Here is a 24033-nt window from a genome sequence, read left to right as displayed (position 1 = left end):
TCTAGATAATAAACATGATCTTTCCAAGAAAGACATTCTAAGGGTCTAGAGGTCACTTCTCAGGCCAAATCTTTCTTTGGTCAATGTTAATCCTTACTGTACAACAGGAAACTGGAGACACATACTGGTAGACTAGATAGGTAGTAGATGGATAGATAGATAGAGATTTAGTTTAAGAAAATTAATAAAAAAAAAAAAAAGAAAATTAATAAAACAAAGACCTATGTACCCAGCACTTACTACCCAGATTAAGAAATAGTTTATGTTACTTTTTCATTTTCTCAGCTGTATTACCATTTCTCTCCACCAGAGATATCACTATTCTGACTTTTGGGTTAACTCTCTTTCTCTCTATCTGCCTGCTCTTATTTTTTGAAAATCTGAGTAGCAAATACAAACATAGTTATGTTAGGAGAAGGCCCACTGATGAAGAAAACAAGCTGAACATTCTCAGTCTCATATTCTAACTTCAGCTTCCTGAGAATCAACAACTGCCTCCCATGGGGAGACAAGTGGACAAGGTCACAACTGAATTCTGGGAAACCAGGGCTTACCAAGGTGGGGCATCTGGGGTGTGGACTGAGAGCCAGGTTCTGGATAGCTAGGTTCAGAGAGAACAGGCTACTTTGTAATTTTTACTTCTCAGTTTATATAGTAGAGATATTTATTGCTCACCATATATTCATGTGGTCTGTCCCATTTCCTAGAAACGTTGTGGTTCTAGTAGGATCATTTTTCTAGCTCTTGCCAATGTGATGGGAGTGTAGGAGATGTATATTATTTCTGGGAGCGGTTCAGGCGTGGTTGCTAAACCAACTCTCTTTAACCCTCCGCGGCAACTGTGAGAACAAGATGTTAGGAATCAGAGTGTTTATTAGCCTGGGTGCTCAGTGACTACAGGAGCAGGATATCCATGCCAAGGCACATTGGACATGTAGTATGAGAGTGATAGATCCTCAAAGCTTGAGAGATAATTTGTTACCCAGCATAATCCTGGATACTCTGATTAACACATCACATCATGGATTACTTTTAGCTCCCAAGTAAAGGTGAATGAAGTGCACTTCTGTGGTTTGAAATGAGTGTTTTACTTTTATTATTTTTTAAGATTTTATTTATTTATTCATGAGAGAGACAGAGAGAGAGGTAGAGACATAAGCAGAGGGAGAAGCAGGCTCTTGGGGTGGGAGGGGAGCCTGATTCAGGACTTGATCCTAGGACCCCAGGATCACGACCTGAGTCAAAGGCAGATGCTCAACCACTGAGCCACCCAGGCATTCCTGAAATGAGTGTCTTTAGATGATCTAATATCAGAGCATGGACAGAACAGAAATTTCCACAGCACATGGTTATGCAATCCAAAACACATAAGCATCTGAAGCAGGTACATCCAGGCATTTTGGGTTGGATGGCAGTTAAGGCTCTAGGTGAAAACTGCTTTTGTATATTTGTTGCTTATTGTGATACTTCAGACTGGATTGTTGCCTTCTGATCTAGAGCATAACTATCATTTCAGATTTCCCCTTTCCTTGGGAATTTCCGGAGAATTCTCTTTGTCTCTCTCCAGCACTGGATGACCCATTTCCTTATCCCTAGTCATCTTCTTAGTTGATAATGCTCATTTCAAGAAGTGCATCCTCCAGAAGATTCTTGATGAAGGGTGCACAAGGTTACTTTTTTTGAGATATTTTATACCAGAATGATCTTTATCTTAGCTTGATCACAGTCTGGTTAACTATAGAATTCTAGATTGCAGAGTGCTTACTTTCAGAATATTGAGAGCATTGATGCATTTCTTCATGGTTCTGATTGTTGCTGAGAACTGTGACACCATTCAGATTTCTGATTCTTATTAATTTTTCTTCCGTTGGAAGTCTATAGAGTCTTGTTCTTGTCCTTGGTATTCTGAAATGTGGTAATAAAATACATTGGTTGCATCTATTCTCATCCATTATACTAGAAGCCTGGCCAATCATTTTTTAAATGCTTTAATTAAGTATAATTTACATATAAACAGCTTTTTTTGAGATATAATTTACCTATCATGCAATTCACCTATTTAAAGTTACAATTAAATGTTTTTTTAGTATATTCAAAGAATTTGCTATTATTACCATAATCAAATTTAGAATATTTATATTATGAAATTTCATATACTATGTATACCCATAGCTATTAACACTAACTCCAACCTGAACTCCTAGCATTAAGCATTGCTAATCTACTTGGTTTCTGCGGATTTGCCTTTTCTGGACTTTTCAGATAAATGAATTCATACAGTTATATAACTTTTCCTGACTGACTTCTTTCACTTAGCATAATATTTTCAAGATACATTAATTTTACAGCATGTATCAGTACTTCCCTTATTTTAATTTCAGAATAGCATTCCATTGTATGGATATATCACAATTTGTTTAGCTACTTACCAACTGATGGGCGCCTGGGTTTTCCATAGTTTAGCTATCATGGAGAATTTATAGTTTATGTACAAAAGTTTGTGTAGACATGTTTTGAGTTCTCTTGCATATATTGCATATATATATACAAGAGAACTCCTTATATATATACTTATATATATACATATATATATATATATCTTCTTTGGAAGACCTTTTTTTTTTAAAGATTTTATTTATTTATTCATCAGAGACACAGAGAGAGAGAGAGAGGCAGAGACATAGGCAGAGGGAGAAGCAGGCTCCCTGCAGGGAGCCCGACGTGGGACTCAATCCCAGGTCTCCAGGAATCAGGCCCTGGGCTGAAGGCAGCACTAAACTGCTGATCCACCTGGGTTGCCCTGGAAGACCATTTTTATATGAGGTTGTTTGTATTTTCATAACATATAATTTTTATTCGGTGATGTATGTCCTGTTCTGGAGTATTTTCTTTTAAAAAAAAAAAAAGATTGATTGATTAATTGTGAGAGAAGGGGGAGGAGCAGAGGGTGAGAATTTTTCAGTCTCCTGTCAAAGTGTGGAAACTCATGTGGGGCTAGATCCTAGGACTCATGAAATCATGACCTGAGCCAAAACTGAGAATTGGATACTTAACCAACTGAGCCACCCAGGCACCTCTGTTCTGGGAGATTTTCTTAAATTATATTATTGATGACTTTCTCTGCTCACTTGTTTTTATTTTATCTCTCTGAAGTGCCTATTATTATAGTGTTAGATTCATAAATTGGCTTTCTGACTTTCTTACCCTCTTTCTTTTTATTTATTTATTTATTTATTTATTTTTTATTTTTATTTTTATTTTTTTTTTCTTACCCTCTTTCTTAATCCTTTTGTCTTTCAACACTATTTGATGGAGAGCTTCCTCACTTACATTTTCTAAATTGTCTACTGAGTTTTTCAGTTTTTGTTTTTACATTTTCTGTTTCTAAAAGCTTTTGCTTGTTTGAAATCTCCTTTTAAGAGCATCCTAATCTAGTTTCAAGGATGCATTGGTTTTCCTTACTTCTGAGGATATCAATAATACCATCTTTAAAGATTTTTTTTTCCCTACACAGTTTTCTCTAATTTGGGATTTTCTTTTTTCTTTCCCTATTGTTTTGTTGGTTGGTTGGTTTTGCCTCTTTTGTGTTACAGGTTTTCCTTTAGTTCTCGTAATTCTGGGTTGTCTGTTTATGATTAAAATAAGTTACTAAAGCTGATTGGAAGCACTGAGTTAATGGGTTGGGCATGTTGTATTCAAACTTCATTATAGGATGACCTTAATGGACTTTTTGTTGAGAATCTCCAAATATCGATGTCTTTAAATATGTCCTCTTGAACTGCTTAGTGTCCCAATTCTCTCCTATTTGGACAATCAAGTGCCATCATTCTGGGAGCCAAAGTCAGGGGAACTGGGGTTGTTGCGGGGTGGGGTTGGGGGTCTCTGCAGTTAGAAATCAGTGTGCATACAGCCACTGAATCTAAATATCTAGATAATAAATCTAAAGGCTTAGCACGAGATGGGAAAGGATACTAAGAAGCTAACTTCTTTGGGAAAAACTCTCAATCAGTTTGGCATCTCTTCCATTTACCCACAGTTCTAGAGAGATCTGAGGCTGTGTGTCCCTGTACCTTTTGAGAATTCTGTAAAGCAAACTGTGTTGAGCTTCAGCTGTCTTGACTGCATGAGTTTTGGCTTTCTTATATTTGCCAAATAGGTTCCCATTGGTCCATTTGCTTTTCAGCCTCTCATTTTATAGTTTTTTCTTCTTTATTCTCTCTGAGGTTATTGTTGTCATTGTTGTTATTATTATTATTACCCTGCGGTTGTAGTTGGACATTAGGATAGCAGAAAATTACCTAGACCTATTATATCTTTAAACATTCTTTTTGTTGTTATTATTTTATTTGTTGTTTTCTTCCTCAGGGATAGGAACTATCATGATGATAGATGGTGTTTGTCTATCTTTTGTATCTATTGTCTTCTTTTTAATTGTCTTATCTGTTTGCCCATTTCCTCAGCATTTATTATAATTATCTCAAAGGCTTTTGTCCTTGTCAGTAATTTAATTTTCAGTCATAGTTAATCTGCTTCTTAAGGTTTCTAATTTATTTATTTATTAGCTAGGTAATGGTGAGTTTTTTGTTATCCATTTGTTTCCTTGGCTGGAAAGAATTTTCTCAATTCCCTCTTATTATATGGTTTTACTGTTTTAACTGAATCCTTGGTTTATATATTTATATTCTTTTAAAGTTTTTCTCTGACATGAGGCACTGACTGGAAATTTGTGTCTATCCCTCAGTTCATGACTTCTTTTATTGTTGTTCCTTTTCTTTTATTTATGGTTAAGGTGGACCACTCTGTCCACACAGTATGACTTAACATTCCTACTGTTCATAATGCTTACATTAACATCTTTTCCCCTGAATTTTTCCTGACTCACCTATTTACTGCCAATGTGGGCATACCTAAATGGGAAGTGGGTATTATTGGGAATTTCCAGGATTTTGTAAAATTTTATTCATTGATATGACTTCTGAGAGGTAGTTGTGGTATCAGGAGATATGAAGTCACAAAAGAATTTTCAGTTCCTTTCTTTTTTTGCCGTTTCTATGCTTGGTTGCTGCTGATGATTGTTTTACATTACCATTTTTTTTACTTGCTTGTATAACTAACATTGATGGACTGCCAGATATATGGTTAAGAGAAAATAATGCATTCAATAGCTATCTTAATAGTATTAATAGAAAAAGATTATGGCTTTATGTTAACATTTTAACCCAGATATTTCATTCTCTTTCCTACTGTTTGGTCACTTTGGTACTTTTTAGTAGATCTCAGTTTCCAGTGGGATTAATCTTAAGGAGTAGCCCGAAGACAACCAGTTTCCCATTTTTAATACCTTATGCACTTAGTGGTTCCCCTGATATTTTGTAGGGTTCAAATACCTAGAATATAATTTTTAAATGTAGAATTCTTGTTAAAACTTCTGCCTCATTTTTATAGAAATGTCAGATATTAATTAACTCAAAGTGTGATTTGCTATAATGTCTTTTTTTTTCTTCTTTTTAATTTAAAAAACACTACTTGTGATTTGTAATTTGCCAATGGTATATTAATTTGCTTCTCACAAATCTTCTTTGAAAATAGAAAAACTGGCAAGTAAAGATTTGGGTACTCCAAAGCCCCTTCCCCCTCCCCAATAAAAAAGTAAGTCCAGAGTCAGAGAGTTGGTCTCTCAAACCATTTGTCAATTTTCAAAACAATAAGCTATGTTAAAGGTTGGGAAGCTGAGTAGAGTTGTCAACAGGAATGAGATTATAAAAATTGGAATTCAAGGTCCACCAATGTGAGGGAAATGGTTCACAAAAATTCCAGAGTTTTGGTTAAGATTCTCCAAGGTGAAGGTAAAGTAGATACTGGGATACTGGAACTAGAACATTTAATATAGAATTAAGCCCAATTTTAGATCATCTCAATTCCTGATCAAAAAAAGGAAATCTTGGATTACTAATGCATCTAGCATAGCTGCCTGCCAGAAACTAAATTATATTTTCTCTGGAGAAAGGTAATATTATCTAGAGTCTCAAAACATCTCTACAATTTTTCATAGGGAATATTTGGCTCTAATCAGAAATTATAAGTCATATGAAGGGATAAGACTTGGCTAAGAATCAAGAGAAAGGCTGGAAAAAATAGATATTCAGATGCAGATAATGGAGTTATCAGGGACTTCAAAATACATAATACATGTCAAAAGCATTAAAATAAATAAATATGAATTCTAAAGAAACTATAAAAAGAATCAAATGGAGATTCCAGAACTGAAAAATGCAATCTGCAAACTCAGTGGATGGTTTAACAGCAGATTGCAAATGAGTAAAGGTAGAATAAGTAACCTTGAAGGTAGGATAGAAGAAAGTATCCATACTGAAGCACAAAGAAATGAAAGGATAGATATTTTAGAAAAGAGTAAAAGAAACACAGAAGAGATGATAATAATGTCTAACATGTGTGATTGATGTGCCATAAGAGAAAAGAAAGAGAATGGGTGGTAGTATTATTTAGAGAGAAGTGTCTGGCGATTTTTAATTGATGAAAGACATCAAACTATATATTCAAGAGGTGCTAAGAACTCTAAGCTGGTTAAATATAAAATACATCTTATCTATATCCATTGTACTAAGCAACTGAAAACAAAGAGGGACATCCAAAATCACCCAGAAGAATAAATAAGTAATGCTTGGATCTTTTTAAAAAATATGACAATATCGAAACCTAAACTCTTTCTCAATTATATTCTTAGCCTTATTTTCCTTGCCTTTTTAAAGAAAAATAAGATGATGCTACACATACTATTAAGAAACTTGCCTTATTCTTCTCTGAACAATATATCTTGTACATCTTTCAATGTCAACAAATGTAAACATATGTTGTTCTTTTTGATAGCTGTAAGGCATTCTGATATGTGGATATTTGCAATTGATTTAATCTTACATTGATGGAGATTAAAAAAACAAAACAGAACAAATAATTTACAACAAAACCCAAAACATTAAATATTCACTTAGCACATATTTACCTGATATTATACCAGGTACAAGTATTTAACAAGCATTAACTAACATTTAAGTTATATGTTATTTCCAATTTTTTATTAATGATGCTGGCATGATTACACATATTTCACATATTTCCAGAAGTACTGTGTAAAGATATACAGATGCACATACATGTATACAATCCCAGAAGTACCTACAAGGAAGCCTATATCTTTCCACAGTGTTTCTGGAAGTATCTCTAGCCTAAATTCCTGGAAGAAATGTTACACTGTTAGAGATTTATTCATTTAAATTTTGGCAGATACTACCAAAATGTCACACACAAAATTTATCACTGCCACAAATTTATTCTCTGTCAGAAAAGGTAGGCTTCATGTATCTTTAAAAAAATTTACTTATTTATTTTAGAGAGGGGCAGAGGGAGAAGACAAGCAGACTCCCTGCTGGGCTAGCAGCCCAACATGGGGCTCCATCCCAGGACTCGGAGATCATGACCTAAGCTAAAGATAGCTGCTTAATCAACTGAGCCACCCAGACACACACACACCCTTTATTCCCCAGATTTATTTATTTATATGAGAGAGAGAGAGAGAGAGAGAGAGCAGGGGAGACACAGAGGAAGAGGGAGAGGGAGAAAGTGTCCCAAGCAGACTCTGCTCAGACCCAAATACTGGGCTCGATCTCATGACCGTGGGATCATGACCTGAGTGAAAACCAAGAGCCTGATGCTCAAGTGACTGAGCCAATCAGGGGCTCCTAGTTGGGTTTCCTTTCAAATGCAGACAAAACTATCTTATACAAAATTGTACCAATTTATCTACCCCCCAGCATTTGATGAAAATGTCATTTCTCCACTGTATTGTTGGCACTGAATATTATCAGTCATTTCAATTTCGTCCAATCTAGTAGACAAAAATTATAGCTCATCTTAATTTTCATTTCTCATTGTTAGTGAGATTGATCGCCTTTTCATATACTCATATCATTTTTTGTTTGTGATGTAATGATTGATATCTGTTACTCTCTGTTGGGTTGTCTTTAGAAGCCTAACAGACACTTGAATTTGCAGCAGCAGGCTACATTGATTCTTTTTCTCTTTTTGTGTTTCTGGTTGTATTAAATGTATGGTCATTTCAGTGTTCATTAGTGTCTCTCCCAAACAGTAGGCTGAAGGAGGAAGAGAAGATGAACTTCAATCCATCCACCTGGGGTTGCATGAATCTCACCACCTTCATATATACTTGAGCATTTTTGGAAGTCAGAGTGCAAAGTTGAATTGTTTCTCACTGAGAAATGATTTTTATGCAAAGTAGCATAGCATCTCCCTCACACAGAGTAAACAGAGAGGGTATGTGTGTGCTTGCCATAGCTACAGGCATGTTTAAAAATAATTCGCATTTAAAAAACATTGTGGTGCTTTCTAGTACTTTCTAGTATTACTGAGTACTTGAAATAATTATATATAAGTGTGGGTTTTTACAACCACAGTACAAATGACTTTGCAGTATAAACTGAAATGTTGATAACGATTTATAGCACTTACTTAGTTGATGATATGCGTGGTATAGTATGCATAGGAATAAATTATAATAAAATTTAACCACTTTTCATTTCATTTCTGTGCTGTGCCTAAATTCTGCTAATCTTCATAGCATTAATCAACAGTAAAAATAGTCACAAGTATTATTTTAAAGTTATATGAATATCTATATACTGACATATATATGCATATCTATATCTATCTATCTATCTATCTATCTATCTATCTATCTATCTATCTCCAAACCTGAGATACTATTCCTCTAAATTATTCTTAAGTAAAAAGGTGATTTCAATCAATCCTCAATTATAAGAATTGAAACGATGTACAGCGTGATCTGATGTCAACTTATTTTTGTCTGGGTTTCAACGAGCTACCTTATTTAACTTCTCATGACTCCAAATATTTTTTATCAGTATTCTTGAATAGCCTCCATCGAAAATGATGTTACTTTCAAGTAGTGATAAATGTATTTTTTCTAATACTGACATCTTCTTTTGTTTATTTTAATGTATGACGTCTTACTTCTAGAATCCAGATAAATAATGGTGGTGCCCTTGTATGTTTTGTTTGTTTCTGATATTACTGTGATAAATCAAGTATTTATTACTGAATAGGATGTGGTGTCTGGTTTTAGATGAAAACTATTATGTTTCGGAAGTGCATATTCCTCATTAACTAACAGTTTGTGAAAATTACCTCCTGCTTGGTATAAAAAATATTTTAGGAGAGTCTAAAAAATAATTTAATGCTTTGGTTTAACCTTTTTATTTTTATTTATTTTTTATTTTTTGGTTTAACCTTTTTAAAATAAACTTCCAGTAGGGAAAATAATCTGGGTAATTGTATTTATTAGAATTTATTCAAGTTTTCTTTATGGTGGGTATATGATTTAAAAATATTTTGAGGCATTTAATAAAGATATGTAGGTATGATACAAGGACACACACATATTTACACATACGTACACACGTTTTCATTGAATCCAGATTTATTGGCTCTGGGGATTTCACTTAGAAATTGATTTTTGAGACTAAAAACGAGCATGGCAGCATTTGAAGGCAGCCATTCCTGCTTTGTATTAAATGGACTCCTATCTGACCCATATGTGGCCTCTTTGTAACAATGGCTGTGATCACATGTATACAGAAGAGGTCTGTTTGTTAGCGGGAGTAACCAAGCTTAGGTATCTAAAGAAATAAAAACTGTTTGGAGGTTATTTTCAAAGTATTTAAAAGAATAATAGATGTGTTCCCATTATGTGCAAGAAAACTCACAAGACTTGTTTCAGTTACTTACATAACAAGCAACTGTAAAACTATGTTGTGGCACAGTAATATGTGTTTATTTTGTGGGGTCAGCCTTGGGGTTAACCAAGAGTCTGTGCTGATCTTGATTGAGATCATTCACCTGCTGGAAGGTGGCTGATGCAGGCTGGCCATAACCAAGATGATGAGCTACCCAGCTCTGCTCAATATGAGTCTCATTCATTATCTGGGAGACTAACCAGGGCATGTTGTCTTGGGGATGATGGGAAAATAAGGGTCAGCAAGCAGCCTCGTGCAAAGCCCCTTGAGGTCTAGGCTCAGGAACTAGCCCACTGTCACTTCCACTTATCCTAAAGGTCAAATCAAGGCATCAAGGATGAAGAAATACTCCATCTTTAGAGGAAGAACTCCGAAGTCACTTTAACAAAAGGTGTGGAAACAAGAAAGGGTAAAGAATGCAGTTAATTTACCACAATATTTAACTAAGCCTCTTTTGCAGGAGGATCATCAAGTTAACCTGGCTTTCTTTTTCTCATGCCAATTAGATGCACTGACCATTACTTACAAAGATTTTGATGAATCAAACATGCTATAATCAATTAATATTTAATATTTGACATTGTATTCATAAAATATTTCAAAATACAGAAGTGATGAATAGCTTAATAAAGCTGAAATTTTAAAAAAATTAAGAAGAGAACATGATAAAAATGGACCTTCATAGTAAAAAGTTTGTGTGCAATTGGTACATTTGATGCTGTTAGTGTATCAGGCTACAAAGAAATGAATATAGTGACGCTATGGTTCTATGGATGCAAAATTCCTATTTGTAGTTGGATTTTCTAGAATAATGACCTAATTTTCCTTCAGTTTTTGAACTTGGGACCTAGCTAAACTAGTTTACAGGGCAAAAAAAAAAAGCATCTCTTTTCTTTAAGCTGTTTTATGTTTTAATTTTTATTATTCTGGACTAGGAGAAAGTGGTAGAAGGCACTCAGTACTTCAGTAGCTGGAAGACTGTCTTTTCACTTTCAGAGATCACAAAGAAGAAAAAAGAAATTTTCTTTTATTTTGATATTTAAATTCCTGATGAAATGCCAGCTCTTCATAAGCTATTGATGGAAGTGACTATAAAGAATGAGGAGTGACATCACGTTTCAGAGAAAGAGACTACAGCTCAGAAAAGTTTGTGATTCACCAAAGAGTCATCACAAAATTAGGAAGCAGAATCAAAATGAAAATTAGATGGCCAGAAATGCAAATTTACAGCTAGAAACCCTGAGGGAAAATGCATTCTAATATACCCATAGCTGACTGTTGTTTAAAGGCCATAATTGACCAAGGTCATTAAAGAGACACCAACATGTCTTGTTTTCCTCATCTGTGTCAGGTGCTGCTCTAGACATTTTAAGCTCTCTTGAATGCTCAAAACAGTCCTTGAAATTGAGTATAAAAATATGTATTCCGTAGGTGAAGAAACGAATGTTCAGATAACTTAAAGGACTTGTTCATGTTTCTTGCTCACTAGAGGAAAAACAGAAATTCAAGAGAAATTTCTTCTGATGATACAGTCCATGGTGTTGGGTGGTTTCAGAGTCTGTATGTCTATGTCTTAGATACGACTCCAAAAACGTAATCCATAAACGAAAAAAAAAAAAAAACTGAGAAATTGTACATCACTAAAATCCAAAAGGGCTTTTCAAAAGACATTGTTAAGAAGGCAGGTTACACGCTGGGAAAAATATTCACAATATAAACATTTGACAAAAGACTTTTATTTAGAACATACTAAGAAATCTTGCACCTCAATAATAAGTTCTGAAACATCCCATTGAAAATTAGAAAAAGATTTGAACAGACTATTCCCAAAAAGAGACCTACAGATTTTGCCAATGAGCACATAACAGAGGCTAAGAATCATTAATAATTAAGGAAATAAAAACTTCTTCCTATGACGGGTGGCTAAAATTAAAATGACTGATAATTATAAATGCTGGTTAGAATGTAGAACGTTTGAAACTCTCATACTTGGCTGTTGGGCAGATCTATTGGTATAACTACTTAGAAACACTGCTTTTAGGTGTTTTTTTTTTTTTTTTAATAAATACTCGCTTACAATGCTACCCAGAAAATCTGCTCCAAGATATTTACTCAAGAAAAACTAAAGCATATGTTCACATGTGCCAATGTAATTAGAAGCTTTATTTATAATAACTCTAAACTGGAAACAACCCAAATATCCATCATTAGTTGATTTGATAAACAAATTGTTGTATATCTTTGAAATCAATACTCCTCAACAGTGAAAAGAGGCAAGCTATGGGTGTATATATATATATATATATATATATATATATATATATATATATATCATCATATTTAAATCTCAAAAAATTATGCTGAGGGGAATAAGAGAAACATGAAAGATAACCTACTGATTCTATTTACATGAAATTTTCAAAAGGCTAAACTGCTGTGTTATGACAGAAAGCTAACCAGGGATTGTTGGGGATCGAAGCGGAAAGATTTGGCAGAGAATATTCTGTATGTGGGGCAATGGGCTGGCTCAGTCAGTAAAGCAGGGGACTCCTGATTTTGGTGTTGGGAGTTCAAGCCTCAGGTTGGGTGTAGAGCTTATTTTTTAAAAATTCAAATATTCTGTATCTTAATTATGATGAGTGCCATGTTAGCATGCCATTTGCCAAAATTCTACCCTTAAAGTATGTACATTTTATTTTATGGAAATTATACCTCAGTCAAGTTGATCTTTTAAATCTATGTATTTTTTTTCTGATTGTAAAAGTATGAGAAACAAGTACAAATTAAAAACAAAAACCATTACTTTACATCCAGAAAAAATAAATGTTAAAAATAGGATATATTTTCTTCCTGTATTTGTGCTGCATTTATATGTTAAAAATTATGCTGCATTGTTGGATATTTGGTGGTGTGTAGTCTTTTGTTGGAATAAATAATGTCAGAATGAAATTTACATATATACTACTTGACTTGGTTTCTGATAATTTCCAGAAATATATTACTGGTGAAAGGGCATAAATATTTTTAATGTTTTTGCTATAAATTGTAAAATTTCTTTCTAGAGTGTTTATATACTTTTACTAACCATGTGTGAGGTGTGACTTTGACCTTTGCCATGTCCTAACATGTTATTACTAACATTGAATTACTCCTTGCTAATTTGAACAAGATCATTTTAATTTGTATTTTTGTCATAACTAATTCGATTAAATCTGTTCTTGAAATACATCCATAGTTATTTTTACTTTTGTAAATTCTGTTCAAGTTCACCATCCATTTTTTTCTGTTAGGGTTTTTAATACTTTTAATAGACAATTACAAACTCTTCATTTCTTAAGGATGTAATCTTTTGTGAATCATATTTGTTGTAAATATTTTTCTCAAAAAATTTTTAAATTTTTATTTAAATTCTGGTTAGTTAACATACAGTGAAATATTGGTTTTGGGAGTGGAATACTGTGATTTATCACTTACGTACAACACCTAGCAAGTGCCCTCCTTAATCCCATCACCCATCTAGTCTATCCCCCACCCACCTCCCTCCATCAACCCTCAGTTTGTTCTCTATCATTCAGAGTCTCTTATGGCTTGTTTCCCCCTCCCCCTGCTATTTTTCTTTTATTCTTCCTTAGCATATGCTCATCTGTTTTGTTTCTGATATTTTGAATGTTCAGACATTTTTTTATGTGTGTGATCATATTTTTCAAACTTTCCATTTGAATTCTGAAATCATAGAGGAGGCTGAAATATGCTTATATTAAGTACGAGGCAGTATGATGCTTTCCAATATAATGGCATTAAAAAAAATAAACTGAGCTCTAATGGAAGGAAAACATAGAAAAATGTATTCACCTCAGTCTTGCAATGACAAATATTTAGCCACAGTTTTAATAAGAAATGTATGATATTTTAAAACAAGTGAAATATGGCAGAGAAAGAGCATGAGGTAGTGTTTTGGCATATGACATTCCTTATAGACAAGAAGTATAGGTAAAGAAGTAAAAGCTGAAAGCTGGCTGATTCGTGTTTAAGATCAGATGCTTGAAAACTCATGTGAATGAGTCCTAGTAAGCTATAATTGCTTATAGATAGTAGACCTCCTAATGGGAAGGCTATTTTGGACTTTGCTAACACCACTCCTGCCAAGGCATTGATATAAGACGAATAACAAAAAAAAATCTGAATTTTAGAGATTACTGGACAAACTATTACGTAAATTTCCAGTAAGCAGGCCATAATGTGCTGCCCAAGAGTTTGAGACGATGTGAGTGATGCCCTAAGCATCAGAGTAAATGTGGCCATAGAGAGCTTTCTAATCTGTGTATGAGCACCGCCTGCTGGCCGTGATTGGGTGACTGGACCCTGGAACCGTATTTTCTGCAAGAGCATTGGTCCAATAGACAAAGAATCATAGTCTTTAAAGTATTTGGACTTTGGAAGTGATAGTACTAACTCACTACGGAAGGAGATTTTTGTTTTCAAAGTGTCTTGGAATGTGAGATTTTAAAAAAATATTTTACTTATTTATTCATGAAAGACACAGAGAGAGAGAGAGAGAGAGAGAGAGAGAGAGAGAGGCAGAGACACAGGCAGAGGGAGAAGCAGGCTCCATGCAGGGAGCCTGATGTGGGACTCAATCCAGGGTCTCCAGGATCACGCCCTGGGCTGAAGGCGGTGCTAAACCGATGAACCACCCGGAATGTGAGATGTTAAGAATTTTTCTATGTGGAGCCAGTGTAGAGAAGAGTTACTCTAGGGTGCTGTTTGCAGGAGTGTAGATGACTGTAACCTTTAGAAAATGCATTTTGTCAATGTGTAGAAGGAATTAAATTGAGCACTCAAATTCTACTTTCAGGAATTTATCCTAAATAAGTTATCAGGGAGATTAGCAAAGATCTAGGCAAGGGTCCTCTTCATAGCATTATTGTAGAATTGACAAAAAAAGAACCAAACTAAACCCCATCACAAAGAGATCATTTATGTAAATTGAGGCACAAACATTTAAAGGCATACTATGCATCCATAAAGAGGATGTATGTGTTTAGGTATGTATTAATGTGGAAAGGTGTCAGCGATATGCTGTTAGGTGAAAAATGCAAGTCATTAACAGCCCCTCACCTGTCTTGTCTCAGGAGTAAATCTGCTTTTCAGATTCTGGCTTCACCATTTGCTAGTGTGTCGCTTTGGACAAGCTGACTAATTTGTCCTCAGAATTTCTTTATCTCTAAACTGGGAATGCTAACAGTACCTACTTTATAGGGTGGCTTTTAAAATTAAAAAGGAATTCAAACAAAGTGCTGAAGCACATATTACCTAAAATAAAGTCAACATTCTGATTGTAGTTTTATATTCATGTATATGTTCACATTTATATTTCTAAGTAGAAACGACTAGAAATCCAGAAAGATATACCAACATTATGGTAAAGTTTATCTTCTAGTGTTGGGATTAAAGGTAGTTTTTTTTCCTATTTTCTTTATATCATTTTATACTTTTTGATTTTTACTTTGAATATGCATTACATATAAAACTTAAAATAAAAAATCAAAGCTATTTCTACACCAAAAAAAAAAAAAGTAACCTTCTAAAAAAAGCAGAAACATACTCTTAAATGCAAGGGAACAAACTGGCAGTTGCCAGAGGGAAGGACAAAATGGGTGAAGAGGAGTGGGAGGTACAAGCTTCCAGTTATAAATCATGGGAATAAAAGGCACAGCATGAAGAATATAGTCCATGGTATTGTGATTGCGTTGCATGGTGACAGATGGGAGCTACACTTGGGGTGAACATTGCACACTATATAGATTTGTTGAATCACTATGTTGTACATGTGAAACTAATGTAACATTGTGTGTCAGGTATACCTTAATTAAATAAAAAGGAAAGTAATCTTACTGCAGGAACAGTAGGACATTATTAGCAACATACTTTTTGAACTGAAAATGAATCAACTTTGTAGTTTCCTATTGTATTTAAATACGTTTGAACAGTGGCCTTAGTATTTACTGAAAACTTCAAATAAAGGCATCAGTCCTGAATACGTAGACCAAAATCTTATTTTTCTAGAATGAAATATCCATAGAAGTTGAGTAACAAATTCTCTAAAGGAATGCTTTCCTTATAATCTCCACTTAACTAAGCAAGAGTATGACATGTATCATTGATGTGCATATGATGATAGTAGTGAGAATAAAATCTGATTTAATGCTGCAGAATTCTTCTTTATATGTCACCCATGGAGAGGAAGAGATAAAGGCAGAGAAGGAAAGAGGCCACGTATGATCATTTTGGAGGTGCTGTCTAAATTCTTTGATTTTTATTCTCAATGGATCCTCATTTAAAGTTTGGTCAGTGTGTGTTGTAACAAGAAATTATCTTCATGGGAAATTTCCAAGGTTTCGTTCATCATGTTAAAGGGTTATATTTCACACTATTTAATTAGCACGTCTTACTGTCTGCGCATTGCCTCACATTCCAACTAGGGAGCAAGAGCCACTTTCAAGATTACCTTTTTCTAAAAACCGTTTTTACAACGAGAACAATGAATTCATGAAAACACTGGCCATTCTATAGATAAGTATCACAATCCGATTTATATGATCATTAAAGTTCATGGTGGAATATGTCCATTGACCATGTGCAAAAATTTGTTTTGCTTCAGATCAAGAAAATCATTCTGACTCTCCAGGTTAGGTGGTAAGATGACTATATCACAGTCATCTAATATTCTTTTCCTCCAAATCCCTTTGAAGTACTTAATAGAAACTTGCATGGCCATTAGGAACTAGAGAAGGGCACTACTGACATTTCATGACATCTGAGGAATTTATGGGAGACATGGTGAGGTGGACCCACCCTGATGACAGTTTATAGAGAGTGACCAATGCCATTCCTCCCGCATAACAGCAGTGTTCCTGGTCACGTGTGGGAGAGATCCTGACAGACGCCAGCACGCATCCAAACACTCAGAAATGCAAGTATTGAAGACAAGTATGACCTATTTGTCAGCATTTGTATCCTACCAGGTAAGCTCCATTATAAGATGTCAAATGGGCATCAATTCACATGTCAACTCCGGTTGATTTATACTGACTGCCTGGTTGTGTTGAAAAGAACTTAATGCTGTGCCTAGGCTTAGCAGTAGGTTGCCAGGTAAAATGCAGGATGAATAACAAAGTTTGAATTTCAGAGTAGCAATAAATCATTTTTTATTGAAGTGTACCATCACCATACAGCACTATTACAATACCATTGACTATATTCCCTATGCTGTACCTTACCCCGTGACCTATTCATTCTATAAATGGAAACCTGTACCTCCCATTCTCCTTCATCAATTTTGCTCACCTCTCCACCCATCCCCCGAATGACAGCCATCAGATTGTTTTCTGTATTTATGGGTCTGTTTCTACTTTTTTGTTTATTTGTTTTGCTTTATAGATTCCACATGTAAGTGAAATCATATAGTATTTATCTTTCTCTGTCTGACTTATTTTACTTAGCATAACATCCTCTGGATCCTCTAGATCCATCCATGTTAGCAAGATTTCATCCTTTTTATGGCTGAGTAGTATTCCATAGTATATATATATATATATATACACACACACACACACACACACCACATCTTCTTTATCCATTTGTCTATTGATGGACACTTGGGCTGCTTCCATATCTTATCTATTTATTGTAAATAAGGTAGCAATAAAAATAAGGGTGCATATATCTTTTGGAATTCGTGTTTTCATTTTCCTTGGTCAAATACCTAGTAGCACAATTACTAGATTGTAGGGCAGTTCTATTTTTAACTTTTTGAGGACTCTCCATCCTGTTTTCCATGGTGGATGCACTAATTTACATTCCCACCAACAGTGCATGAGAGTTTCTTTTCTTCTCCATCCTGGGCAACACCTGTCATTTCTTATCTTTTTTATTCTAGCCATTTTGACAGATAGAAGGTGATACTTCATTGTGGTATTGATTTGCACTAACAACAAATAATTTTTAGTGTAACGTGTCCTGAATATTACATAGAACATACTAATATTACAAGTTGTTATTTACTCAAACTTAACAAGGCATCTTATATTTTTAGTTGCCAAATCTGGCAAATGTATTTTTTTAAAGATTTTATTTATTTATTCATGAGAGAGACAGAGAGAGAGGCAGAGACACACGCAGAGGGAGAAGCAGGCTCCATGCAGGGAGCCTGATGTGGGACTTGATCCCGGGTCTCCAGGATCACGCCCTGGGCCGAAGGCAGGCGCTAAACCACTGAGCCACCCAGGGATCCCCTGGCAAATGTATATAGCAGCCAAGAACCATTGTTTTTGTCTGCCATGATTACTGAAAAGAGAATGGCAACTAGGCAGTCCTAAGGAAATGTGGGGTTTTTTGCTATGCAGCATCCACCATCACATATGGAAATTACATGGACAAAATTGACTGCTGAGATTGTGGTATTGATTCCCCCATACCCTACCTCACCTAGCACAACACAAGTTCATTTCAAGAATAATACTCAATCTTCCCATTTACTTGGACCTGAAGAATAGTAACAGAGACACAAATAAATCTCTCACAAACTCATCTTTACTTTGACTTGGCTATAAGTCAATCTGGGCAGCAACAGTTTACTTGTGGAGGATTAAGTCATAAGTCCTAAAAAAGAAAATATTTCTTTTCGGTGAAATCATATAAAGTTGCCATATTTATAAATAAAGAGAGGCTGTAATATTCTTTAACCTAATATAAGGAACTGCTCTGAAGAATCAAAGCAAATGCTTCCCTCTGAAACAAATTTGCCTCAAGAAACAGTAGGAAAAGAAAATTCAATGATTCTAACTGTGTTATTAAAGTGCCTTAAGCAAATTTGCATATATGAATCCAAAATAGGTAGTCATGAAGTTCTAAAATCAGAGTGGTAGAGAGAGAGATGAAAAACACAAGTGTCTAATAAAAGCCATGATGCATACAATGAATAGTAGATTGGATACTGAAAATATAAAATTTCTGAAGTGGAAGAGAAACTCAAGAATTGTTCCTGAAATTAAGGCAGAGAGTCTAGAGATAAAAATGAGAAAGAGAGAGAGAAGAAGAAAAGGTGAGCAATGCAGATATAATTAGGACTCACATTTATGTCGAACAGACTTTCAGAGAAATAGTGCTGTTGATGAACCCAGAGCAATAATTAAAGGAAGAAGAAAATTGTCCTGAACACTGGAGCCTACAAATGAGAAGGGATCATTGCGTACTGATGAGTGAAGACTCCCTGTAGATATTTTATGCACAAAGATGATGGGAAATGGGCTTGGGTCTCTGTCAGCTGGTCCAGAGAACCGAATGAAAAACCCAAATGGAGAACTGGAAAATGTGTAGGTTATGTGAAACAAGAAATGACATGTGCATGACCATGGAAACTAATTAATATTAGAGATGCTTCTAGCACAAATATGCACATACAGCATAATAAAAGTATCAGAAGTTCTTTTTTAAATAAAGATTTTACTTATTTATTTGAGAGAGAGTGAGAGAGAGCATGAATTGGGGGTGGGATGGGGTGGGGAGGAGCAGAGGGAGAGGGAGAAGCAGACTCCACATTGAGCAGGGAGCCCAACTCCAGGCTTAATCTCAGGGTCCCCTGAGAACATGACCTGAGCCAAAGGCAGACTGCTTAACTGACTGAGCCACCCAGGCATCCCCAGAAGTTCTTAGTAGGGAAACCGTATAATAATAGAACACTCATCAGTAAATAACTAATTGAATAGTAATGACAAAACAAAATGTGATCACTAACAAAACATAAAAAGGCTATATATAAAAATAAAGTAAAAAAAAAGAAACTATAAAAATAAAGAATGGGGATGCCCAGGTGGCTCAGTCAGTTAAACATCTGCCTTTGGCTCAGGTCATGATCCCAGTGTCCTGGGATTGAGCCCTGCGTTGGGCTCCCTGCTCCACAGGCAGAGAATGTCTGCCCCTCTTTCTGCCTGCTATTCCTCCTGCTTGTACTCTTTCTCTCTCCATCAAATAAATAAATAAGATCTTAGAAAAAAATGTATACAAAGAAGAGAGAGAGTGAGAATAGTCTGTGATAATAAACCAAACAGAGGGGCACCTGGCTGGTTTAGCAGTTGAATATCTGTCTGCCTTTGGCTCAGGGTGTGATCCTGGGATCCTGGGATCGAGTCCCATATCGGACTCCCTGCATGGAGCCTGCTTCTCCCTCTGCCTGTGTCTCTGCCTCTCTCTGTGTGTCTCTCACGAATAAATAAATAAAATATTTAAACAAACAGAAACAGTGATGGGTGGGTGGGAACACGTTATAAAGTAAGTGGTTTTAACTGCCACAGTAAGTCTCTCAAATTAGAGGGGGAAAAAATTCAGAATCCAATTAGGTGGAGCTCTTTAGCCATAGGCCTAAAGTAAAGGGATATGGCCAAATCAAAAATAAAAGTAACGGACAACGATTTTCAGGTAAACACAATCAAAATAAATATATATATTATATGTAAATATACATATTGAGAAAGATACATACCAAGCACTAATAGTGGTTATCTCAACATGTAGATTAATGTGAGCTTTTTTTCCACAAAACAAAAAAAATACATCCATGGTGATGTGTTTTGGTTTTGTCACTCAGAAAATTATGGTTACCTTAACCTAAAAAAAAAAAAAAAAAGAGTTCAAACAATAAGAATAAACCAGGAACAAGACTGCTACCTTTATAAGGTGTAACTGTTTTTAATATATAAATAGGGCTTTGAAATCAATCAGAAGAAGGCATATAGCTCCTTAAAAATTTGGGCACATGACATGTGTAGTTTAAAGAAGAAATGCAAATGTTCAGTGACTCTATATGTTATGATTCTGATTTTCGAACACATGCATATGCATAGCTAAAAGCCTTGAAAGGAATTTTTCAACATGCTTACGATACTTCTTTTTTATTGTACTCTTTGTATCTGTCTGTGTTCATTGTGTTAGATAAAACAAAATAAAATAAAGAAAAAAATAGAAGAACAAGAAAGAAAATTATGTCTCTTAAAGGAAAAGAAAAACAATAAATAGGAGCCACGTGTCCTAAAATTGAGAGTAAGTTTGTGGCATTAGAATAAACATGTTCAAAGCTAAAGGGAAGATAGATTTGAGATTGTTCCCATCCCCTGAGAATGTTCGTTTGCCTTTCCCATCTCAGCCGGAGCCTCCTTGCATGCCAGCTGGGGAGGAACCTGCTCCGTCTACCAGTTGTACAATCACAGTGGGAGGCCTGGGATTAGAAGCCAGATGTGCTAACAACTCTCAAACTTGAGCAGAATGTATCAGACCGTGTTATCTGGAAAATCTCTAGGGAAATACACTTTTAATTTCTGGTTGCTAACATACCCTTTCCTGACAGGTACTATTCTTGGAGCTTTAGAGTGGCCGTGTGTTTTGTGTCTCCTTTGCAAACAAAGCCCTGGGGCTGACTCAAATTCCCAGTTTCTGGGAGAACACTAAGGAGAACACGGTAGCCATTGAAAGGGGGCTTGTCCCTATCAAAAACAGTTGCACTTGGGGGCTGTCTTTTAGGAGTGAAAGACCCTGCACACTTCTCTGCGTGCATATGTATGGCTTGCCTTTCTACGAGGGAAGTGGCATTGTCTGTATACAAACCCTCTACCAGGAATTCCAAGTTCAGATTAAGACATTTTGCTATTTATATAAATACCTAATTGATGGCCTCACATCTAAAACTATGTATCTGTCTCTCCCCAAAAGATTTACCAGCACAGATGGCAAATAAACCCAAGATAGATGTAATCTTGATTCCAAAGAAAGGAGTGTGATTTCTCGAGCTCTTTCCACCTCTGATGTAGGCATCACCAGAACCAATTCTGCATTCCTCACAAGCTCCTACAGATCCTTCAGGTGGAGGAGGGATGTGAGCAAAAATCATCCACAGATTCTTAAAACACAGACATGTTTTTCTATTTCTGTGTAAAATCTTAATATACAACAAGGATAATTATTTATGATCAAATGCTGACACTCTACCCTAGGCAATTCTTAAATTGAATTCAGAAGCCCAGAAGGACATCACACCAGAGCAGGAGACCAGCAGTCAGCTAGTGGGCAGGGAGGCGCTCAGCTGTAGGGATGAGATTCCAGGCTCCAGAGAGGGCCTATGAACATCTCTACAAAGCAAGAAATAGAACAAAAAATAGAAACAAGACTCACTTACCTTTATGTGGCATGTAGAGATTTACTCAAAGAGGGTAAGTGACTTGCCCAAGGTCACACCAGTAGTAGATGTTGGAACTTCAATTTATTTCTACTGCATAAGAGTTATCGTCCTCTTGCTAATTTCTGGTATCTCTCCAGCTGGATGGTACTGAAATAATTAGACATTAGGACTTCATTCCCTTGGCTGAAGACTGTGCTGTTTCAATTTTCCTACAGATGCCTATCTGATGGCAGTGGGACATGAGATCAAATAACAGAAATGAATGGCTTTGGGGGGGTGGTGGTTGTTCAAACAGCCTATCACAATAATAAAATTTCCTCACAGTCTTGTGTTTTTTCTTTGCGATTCTTGGTACTTTGCAATCCGAATTTATATAGCCATGTTTGTTTTCACATGAAATGTTTAAAATGATGTGCCATTAATAGTTACATTCGGGAAGATGTACCATCAGATGTTTCCTGAGACTTTGCATATGCTGGCAGGCCAAGTACACTCCTAGATTAAAGCTACCTTGATGTGAGCAGCCCAGGCATTGTTTCTTGTTAAAATTCAGCTGCTATTTTTGATACTTTTTGATAAAAGGAGGAGATAGTAAGTAATTTCAGTAGTTGTTTCTAAGATAGGTTGCCATGGGTTAAATCGGGTAGGTTAAACTGACACAGTTTGCTTTGGAAGGCGGGAGATGGGGTTTGGGGAAGGTTGAAAACATTTTGGGTAAGCTGGAGGCTTGGAAACAAATGTTGCCTTTTTACAATTTTATCTAAAGCCAACCCTGTTTATGTTTCTGTTAAGCATGACTCAAGAGAAAGGCATTTAAATACTTTGATTAATGAAAAAATAAGTTTACTGACAAGTTTAAGAAAAATGAAAAAAAGAAATGAAGTCATGTCCTCAAGCAAATAAAAGAAATTCTAATTCAGGAAAGATAGAAACTGTGTGCTGTATTATCTGTAGCAGCAGGTATGAGAGACAAGCATATATTTATTTCATCATTTATACTGTAAATATTCTCTTGACTTAGATTGGTCATGGTAACATATTTGCAAACAGCAAAAACAAAACTCAGACTATTTAGACTTGTATTATATAAAGGCTATTTTAAAAATTACAATCTCAGTATCACTTAGAAACCTACAGGACACTTTATTGCAGTTAATTTTTGGGTTTTATTTTTCTTGTTGGCACTATACTACAGGATTAGAGTAACATAACATTATTTTATAATTGCATATGGCTTTTCATAATTGGCTTTTAAAAGTACTAAAAATATCCTTTTGGAAGGTGAACATAACTCATCTATTTTTTTTCTCCTTGCAACAGTGATCTGGGACAAAAATAATGCCACAGTTATAACAAAACACTGTTTCTTTGCTGTGCAGAAATCACCTCTCCTCTTTTATTGCTCCCATTGATCTGAGAGTCCCCAGGACAATGACAGCCCCTTGAATGGAATTCTGTCTGAGGACCCATCTCAAGATGTTTCTGGTTCATGATGAGTGAGACAGCACGCAGACCTTCCCCAGCTGGCACCCGCTGGTTCCCTCACTGCCTGCTAGCTTCCTACCAATGACAAAAATAGCACCTGCCCTATAGATACCAGTCAAGGCCCTACTGGGTTATTGATGCCTTCCCTCCGAACCCTGAAGTGCCATTTCCCAAGAGTGTTGATGCCTGACACCAGTGGCCACTCATGGGCATAGCCTCTCCTTGCTGTCTTGTTTCTGCACCATCTCTGGTTCCAATTCTGCTGATAACAATCCCTTTAATTTTTTTTCTTTTGAAATTTTTTTTCTTTTATTATTACTATTACAGAGAGCGTGAGTGCATGAGCAGTAGGGGAGGGGAAAAGGCAAAGAGAGACTCTCAAGCAGACTCTCTGGTCAGCATGGAGCCCATTGGGGGCTCCATCTTATGACCCTAAGATCATGACCTGAGATGACATCAGGAGCTGGATGC

The 24033-nt window shown here is 35.7% G+C and overlaps 1 long non-coding RNA gene across 1 annotated transcript; it reads right to left on the bottom strand.

The window, feature by feature from the left end:
• Positions 1-1169: 1169 nt before the first annotated feature.
• Positions 1170-22725, bottom strand: LOC111094046. Its single transcript, XR_005384150.1, has 3 exons — positions 22075-22725; positions 20389-20513; positions 1170-1905 (listed from the first exon to the last, which is right to left on the bottom strand). It is a non-coding gene; the product is annotated as an uncharacterized LOC111094046 (long non-coding RNA).
• Between the last annotated feature and the right edge of the window lie 1308 nt (positions 22726-24033).

The sequence above is a fragment of the Canis lupus genome, chromosome 35 (genome assembly GCF_011100685.1).
Source record: "Canis lupus familiaris isolate Mischka breed German Shepherd chromosome 35, alternate assembly UU_Cfam_GSD_1.0, whole genome shotgun sequence".
Classification (NCBI taxonomy): domain Eukaryota; kingdom Metazoa; phylum Chordata; class Mammalia; order Carnivora; family Canidae; genus Canis; species Canis lupus.
The sequence above is the reverse complement of the archived record's forward strand: the minus strand, read 5'-3'. Positions and strand labels throughout refer to the sequence as shown.